Source organism: Pseudorca crassidens, chromosome 1 (assembly GCF_039906515.1).
Source record: "Pseudorca crassidens isolate mPseCra1 chromosome 1, mPseCra1.hap1, whole genome shotgun sequence".
Classification (NCBI taxonomy): domain Eukaryota; kingdom Metazoa; phylum Chordata; class Mammalia; order Artiodactyla; family Delphinidae; genus Pseudorca; species Pseudorca crassidens.
Genome location: NC_090296.1, coordinates 143,675,565 through 143,684,317, shown reverse-complemented (window position 1 = coordinate 143,684,317; position 8,753 = coordinate 143,675,565).

Sequence of the window (8,753 nt, the reverse complement as noted above, 5' to 3'; positions counted from 1 at the left end):
TGAGTAGACTAGAATCAAAAAGACACAGGCTGGCAATCCTGCACTCCAGCAACGTGTACCATAGCCAAGATTTGGAAGAACCAAAATGTCCATCAACAGAGAAATGCACCAGAAGGAAGTGGTCCATGTACACAATGGAATATTAGCCAAGGAAAAGAATGAAACATTGCCGTTGGCACCACCATAGAAGGATCTAGAAATAATCAGCCAACTTGAGCTACGAAAGAACCCAAAAGACAGATATCCTATGACATCAGTTATAGGTGTTACCTAAAAATTGATACCCATGAAATTATTTCCAAGAGAAGGACACGCATGGATTCGGAAAACAAAAATATGTTTAACCACATGGAAAGGTGTAAGGAACGTATGAAGTAGGGTATGGGGGTTAACAGACATGTACTAATACTTATGAAATATATAATCACAAAATACCTATGGAATACCAAGAGAGGTCTACTCAACACTCTGTAATAACCTACACGGGAAAGGATCCAAAGATGAATAGATCGATGCATAGATATAATGAACCAGATTCTGTACACCTAGAACACACACAATATTTTTATCAAATTTGCTCTCATAATAAGTAAACATTAAATTTAAAGAGCAAACAAGAAGTGAGGAGATTTAAGCTCTTGGGGGCTTGCCCTGGCACATTTCACTCTAATTTGCAGCCTGCTAACACGATTTCCAGGAAGGCTGTGTTGCCCAAAAACCCAGATTTGGAAATGTAGAAATGCTGCCGCCTTGTGGCCGTTTCCCGCAAAAGCGGCTTTAAACCCACAGCTAACGGTCACTTAACATTCACAAGGACTCAGGGCAGTAAAGGACACGTGACCTCAAAAATGTCCTGAGCTGGGAATGGCCAAAAAAATTAAAAACAGGCCAATGTTTCACGGAGATAGTATGAAGAGGTAAGTTTTATTCACTCTTCTTCAAAAAAAGAAACATGGATAACAGCTCAACATCAGGAATTATTAGACTCATGCAAATCTAATCTACATAAAGGATTCAACTCACACAAGTCAACTACCATCGGCAAAAGTCAACAAACAATAAATGCCGAAGGGGTTTCAGAGAACTGTGTACCCTCTAACTGCTGGTGAGATGTAAAGTGGTAACAGCCAATAATGAGAACAGAAAGGAGCTGCATTTAAAAGTAAAAATTGAGCCACCATTCCATCCAGCAGGGCCACTGCTGAGCCTCTCACCTGAGAAGACCAGAGCCGAGAAGACACAGGCTGCAAGAGCTGCACTGCAGCCATTTTCACAATAGCCAAGGCACGGAAGCAACCAAAATGTCCATCAACAGATGAATGGATAAAGAAGTGGTCCATGTACACAAAGGCATACTAACGATGGAAAACAATGAAACACTGCTCTTTGCGGCACCATAGATGAGCCCAGAGATAATCACAGAACATGAGGTAAGTCGGAAAGTAAAAGACATATATCCTATAATATCACTTATAGGCGTTATCTAACAACTGAGAGAAATGAACATATTTCCACAGAGAAAGGCAGTCACAGACTTAGAAAACAAACCACGCTTATCTAAAAGGAAAGGTGGGGGGAATGGATAGATTAAGATTAGGGTTACCATAGGTATACAAATACATATTAAATATATATATCAAAGAGACCGACCATATAGCAAGGGAGGTCTACGGAACACTCTGCAGTAATTTACATGGGAAGAGGATCTGTACATGAATATATATATATATATATATATATATACACACACACACACACACACACATATATAGTACAAATGAACCAGACGGTGTACACCTAAGACAAAAAATATTCTAATCGTTACCCCAATTAGAAAAATTAAAACATCGAACAAGAAGTAATGTGACATAATCTTATGCGGGGTTTTCCTGGCACATTCCATTCTAATTTACAACCTGGGAACAGGACTTCCAGAAAGGCTCTGCTGCCCTAGTAATCTGATTTGGGAATGTTGAAATGCTGCCGCCTTGTGGCCATTTCGCACAACAGCAGCTTTAAACCCAGGGCTAATGGTCACTAAATATTCACACTCATTGCAGGCCTGTAAAGGACACCTGCCCTCAAAAAAAATCCTGGGGTCGAAAATCGACCCAAAAATTGAAAAGAGGGCAACGTTCCAAGAAGACCATTTCAAGAGGTTTATTGTACTCACAGCTTCTTTTCTGTTTTTGTTTAACAGATATAAAATAGGCGTGGAAAAATGCTGAACATTAGGGATTATTAAAGACATGCAAATCCAAATTACAAAATCCTGTCAGCTTATGCCAGTCAGAATGGCCATGGGTAAAATTTCTGCAAAATATAAATGCTGTAGGGGTTGTGGGGAAATGTGTACCCTCGGTTCAAAGTGGGACATGGTAAGAGCCAGTAATGAAAACACAAACAAGGTGCCTTGAAAAGGTAAATATTGAGCTACCATTCAATCAGGCATACCCACTGCAGGGCCTATGGCCTCAGAGGATGAGAATGAAAAAGACACAGGCTGGCAATCCTGCACTCCAGCTATATTTACCATAGCCAACATTTGGAAGCAACGAAAATGTCCATCAACAGGGGAATGCACAAAGAAGAAGTGGTCCATGTACACAATGGCACATGGCTCCAATAAAAAATATAAATTCACATTAAAAACCAAACATAAGTAAGGAGACATCAGCATTTGGGGGATTATCCGGGCACATTCCACTCTAATTTATAACTGAGGAACACCACTGGCAGGAAGGTCTGTTTCCCTAGTTACCTGAGTGGGGAAAGCAGAAATGCTGCCGCCCTCTGGCTGTTACCTGCAACAGCAGCCTTAAAACCTGTGCTAAGGGTCACTTTATATGCACAAGTACTGGAGGGCTGTAAATGAACCTGCCCTCAAAATGTCTTGAGGGAGGTAATGGCCAAAATATTACAAAATGTGGCACATACTTCAGGCAAACACGATGAAGACGTAAGTTGCGCTCACAGTTTGAAGAAAAAACGGACAGGCCTGAAAACTCAATTTCAAGGGATTATGAGACACATGCAAATCCAACCACAAAGAGGTATCAGCTCAAACCAGTCAGAAGAAACATCAGAAGAAAGCTACAAACAATAAGTGCTGAAGGGGTTGTGGAGGAGTGCATACCCTCAACTTTAAGTGGGACGTAACCTGGTAAGAGCCACGAATGACAACAGAACGGACGTGCCTTTACGAGGCCAACATTGAGCTACCATATGATCCAGCAGGCCCACTCCTGGGCCTGTAACCTAAGAAGACAGAACTGGAAAGACACAGGGAGGCAAATCTGCATTGCAACAGTATTACAATAGCTAAGACGTGAAAGCAACCAAGAAGTCCATCAACAGATGAGTGGACAAAGAAGAACTGGTATATGTACACACGGAATATTAGCCAAGGAAGAAAAGGACACAATTCCATTTGCAGCACCATAGATGAGTCTAGAGGTAATCACACAACTTGTAGTAAGTCAGAAAGAGAAAGACACATGTCCTAGGATATCACTTATAGGTGTTACCTAAAAATGGATACCAGTGAAGATATTTCCACAGAGAAAGGCAATCACAGATTCATTCAACAAACTTATGGTTCACCAATGGAAAGGTGTCAGGATTGGATACATTAGGATATTGGGGTTAACAGACATATACAAACACAGGTGACGTATATAATCACCAGAGACCATGGGAAAAGGATCCCAGGAAGAATAGACACATGCATATGTGTAAAAGAACCACATCTTGCACACGTAGAACAAGCAAAACATTGTAATCGAACTTGCTGTGATAAAAAATAAAACTTAAATTAAGAAAACGAACAAGAAGTAGTGAGACATAAACTTAAGGCGCTTTTTCCTGGCACATTCCATTCTAATTTACAACCTACAACATTGAGGCTCTGTTGTCCTAGTACACAGATTTTATAAAGGAGAACTGCTGCCACATTGTGGCCGTTTCACACAACAACAGCTTTAAACCCAGGGCTGATGGTCAGTTGATATTCAGAATAATTACAGGCCTGTAAATGACACCTGCCCTGAAAACAAATCCTGGGGTCGTATATCGACCAAAAAATTCAAAAGACATCCACAATTCAAAACAACAATTTCAAGAGGCCATTTTACGCACACTTGTCTTCTCTTACTTTTTCTTTCTTTTGTTTGTTAAAAAAATGGGACTGGAAAAATGCTTAACATCTGGAATTAATGAAGTCATGCAAATCCAATCTACAAAAACGTTCACCTCACAGCCGTCAGAATGATCATCAGCAAAAACGTGTACAAAGAATAAATGCTGAAGGGGTTTTAGAGAACGGCGTACCCTCTTGCTGCTGTTGGGATGTAACCTGGTAACAGCCAGTATTGAGAACAGAATGGAGGTGCATTTCAAGGTAAAAATTGAGCTACCCTATGACCTGGTAGGCCCACCGATGGGCCTATCTCCTGAGTAGACTAGAATCAAAAAGACACAGGCTGGCAATCCTGCACTCCAGCAACGTGTACCATAGCCAAGATTTGGAAGAACCAAAATGTCCATCAACAGAGAAATGCACCAGAAGGAAGTGGTCCATGTACACAATGGAATATTAGCCAAGGAAAAGAATGAAACATTGCCGTTGGCACCACCATAGAAGGATCTAGAAATAATCAGCCAACTTGAGCTACGAAAGAACCCAAAAGACAGATATCCTATGACATCAGTTATAGGTGTTACCTAAAAATTGATACCCATGAAATTATTTCCAAGAGAAGGACACGCATGGATTCAGAAAACAAAAATATGTTTAACCACATGGAAAGGTGTAAGGAACATATGAATTAGGGTATGGGGGTTAACAGACATGTACTAATACTTATGAAATATATAATCACAAAATACCTATGGAATACCAAGAGAGGTCTACTCAACACTCTGTAATAACCTACACGGGAAAGGATCCAAAGATGAATAGATCGATGCATAGATATAATGAACCAGATTCTGTACACCTAGAACACACACAATATTTTTATCAAATTTGCTCTCATAATAAGTAAACATTAAATTTAAAAAGCAAACAAGAAGTGAGGAGATTTAAGCTCTTGGGGGCTTGCCCTGGCACATTTCACTCTAATTTGCAGCCTGCTAACACGATTTCCAGGAAGGCTGTGTTGCCCAAAAACCCAGATTTGGAAATGTAGAAATGCTGCCGCCTTGTGGCCGTTTCCCGCAAAAGCGGCTTTAAACCCACAGCTAACGGTCACTTAACATTCACAAGGACTCAGGGCAGTAAAGGACACGTGACCTCAAAAATGTCCTGAGCTGGGAATGGCCAAAAAAATTAAAAACAGGCCAATGTTTCACGGAGATAGTATGAAGAGGTAAGTTTTATTCACTCTTCTTCAAAAAAAGAAACATGGATAACAGCTCAACATCAGGAATTATTAGACTCATGCAAATCTAATCTACATAAAGGATTCAACTCACACAAGTCAACTACCATCGGCAAAAGTCAACAAACAATAAATGCCGAAGGGGTTTCAGAGAACTGTGTACCCTCTAACTGCTGGTGAGATGTAAAGTGGTAACAGCCAATAATGAGAACAGAAAGGAGCTGCATTTAAAAGTAAAAATTGAGCCACCATTCCATCCAGCAGGGCCACTGCTGAGCCTCTCACCTGAGAAGACCAGAGCCGAGAAGACACAGGCTGCAAGAGCTGCACTGCAGCCATTTTCACAATAGCCAAGGCACGGAAGCAACCAAAATGTCCATCAACAGATGAATGGATAAAGAAGTGGTCCATGTACACAAAGGCATACTAACGATGGAAAACAATGAAACACTGCTCTTTGCGGCACCATAGATGAGCCCAGAGATAATCACAGAACATGAGGTAAGTCGGAAAGTAAAAGACATATATCCTATAATATCACTTATAGGCGTTATCTAACAACTGAGAGAAATGAACATATTTCCACAGAGAAAGGCAGTCACAGACTTAGAAAACAAACCACGCTTATCTAAAAGGAAAGGTGGGGGGAATGGATAGATTAAGATTAGGGTTACCATAGGTATACAAATACATATTAAATATATATATCAAAGAGACCGACCATATAGCAAGGGAGGTCTACGGAACACTCTGCAGTAATTTACATGGGAAGAGGATCTGTACATGAATATATATATATATATATATATATATATACACACACACACACACACACACATATATAGTACAAATGAACCAGACTGTGTACACCTAAGACAAAAAATATTCTAATCGTTACCCCAATTAGAAAAATTAAAACATCGAACAAGAAGTAATGTGACATAATCTTATGCGGGGTTTTCCTGGCACATTCCATTCTAATTTACAACCTGGGAACAGGACTTCCAGAAAGGCTCTGCTGCCCTAGTAATCTGATTTGGGAATGTTGAAATGCTGCCGCCTTGTGGCCATTTCGCACAACAGCAGCTTTAAACCCAGGGCTAATGGTCACTAAATATTCACACTCATTGCAGGCCTGTAAAGGACACCTGCCCTCAAAAAAAATCCTGGGGTCGAAAATCGACCCAAAAATTGAAAAGAGGGCAACGTTCCAAGAAGACCATTTCAAGAGGTTTATTGTACTCACAGCTTCTTTTCTGTTTTTGTTTAACAGATATAAAATAGGCGTGGAAAAATGCTGAACATTAGGGATTATTAAAGACATGCAAATCCAAATTACAAAATCCTGTCAGCTTATGCCAGTCAGAATGGCCATGGGTAAAATTTCTGCAAAATATAAATGCTGTAGGGGTTGTGGGGAAATGTGTACCCTCGGTTCAAAGTGGGACATGGTAAGAGCCAGTAATGAAAACACAAACAAGGTGCCTTGAAAAGGTAAATATTGAGCTACCATTCAATCAGGCATACCCACTGCAGGGCCTATGGCCTCAGAGGATGAGAATGAAAAAGACACAGGCTGGCAATCCTGCACTCCAGCTATATTTACCATAGCCAACATTTGGAAGCAACGAAAATGTCCATCAACAGGGGAATGCACAAAGAAGAAGTGGTCCATGTACACAATGGCACATGGCTCCAATAAAAAATATAAATTCACATTAAAAAACAAACATAAGTAAGGAGACATCAGCATTTGGGGGATTATCCGGGCACATTCCACTCTAATTTATAACTGAGGAACACCACTGGCAGGAAGGTCTGTTTCCCTAGTTACCTGAGTGGGGAAAGCAGAAATGCTGCCGCCCTCTGGCTGTTACCTGCAACAGCAGCCTTAAAACCTGTGCTAAGGGTCACTTTATATGCACAAGTACTGGAGGGCTGTAAATGAACCTGCCCTCAAAATGTCTTGAGGGAGGTAATGGCCAAAGTATTACAAAATGTGGCACATACTTCAGGCAAACACGATGAAGACGTAAGTTGCGCTCACAGTTTGAAGAAAAAACGGACAGGCCTGAAAACTCAATTTCAAGGGATTATGAGACACATGCAAATCCAACCACAAAGAGGTATCAGCTCAAACCAGTCAGAAGAAACATCAGAAGAAAGCTACAAACAATAAGTGCTGAAGGGGTTGTGGAGGAGTGCATACCCTCAACTTTAAGTGGGACGTAACCTGGTAAGACCACGAATGACAACAGAACGGACGTGCCTTTACGAGGCCAACATTGAGCTACCATATGATCCAGCAGGCCCACTCCTGGGCCTATAACCTAAGAAGACAGAACTGGAAAGACACAGGGAGGCAAATCTGCATTGCAACAGTATTACAATAGCTAAGACGTGAAAGCAACCAAGAAGTCCATCAACAGATGAGTGGACAAAGAAGAACTGGTATATGTACACACGGAATATTAGCCAAGGAAGAAAAGGACACAATTCCATTTGCAGCACCATAGATGAGTCTAGAGGTAATCACACAACTTGTAGTAAGTCAGAAAGAGAAAGACACATGTCCTAGGATATCACTTATAGGTGTTACCTAAAAACGGATACCAGTGAAGATATTTCCACAGAGAAAGGCAATCACAGATTCATTCAACAAACTTATGGTTCACCAATGGAAAGGTGTCAGGATTGGATACATTAGGATATTGGGGTTAACAGACATATACAAACACAGGTGACGTATATAATCACCAGAGACCATGGGAAAAGGATCCCAGGAAGAATAGACACATGCATATGTGTAAAAGAACCACATCTTGCACACGTAGAACAAGCAAAACATTGTAATCGAACTTGCTGTGATAAAAAATAAAACTTAAATTAAGAAAACGAACAAGAAGTAGTGAGACATAAACTTAAGGCGCTTTTTCCTGGCACATTCCATTCTAATTTACAACCTACAACATTGAGGCTCTGTTGTCCTAGTACACAGATTTTATAAAGGAGAACTGCTGCCACATTGTGGCCGTTTCACACAACAACAGCTTTAAACCCAGGGCTGATGGTCAGTTGATATTCAGAATAATTACAGGCCTGTAAATGACACCTGCCCTGAAAACAAATCCTGGGGTCGTATATCGACCAAAAAATTCAAAAGACATCCACAATTCAAAACAACAATTTCAAGAGGCCATTTTACGCACATTTGTCTTCTCTTACTTTTTCTTTCTTTTCTTTGTTAAAAAAAATGGGAATGGAAAAATGCTTAACATCAGGAATTAATGAAGTCATGCAACTCCAATCTACAAAAACGTTCACCTCACAGCCGTCAGAATGATCATCAGCAAAAACGTGTACAAAGAATAA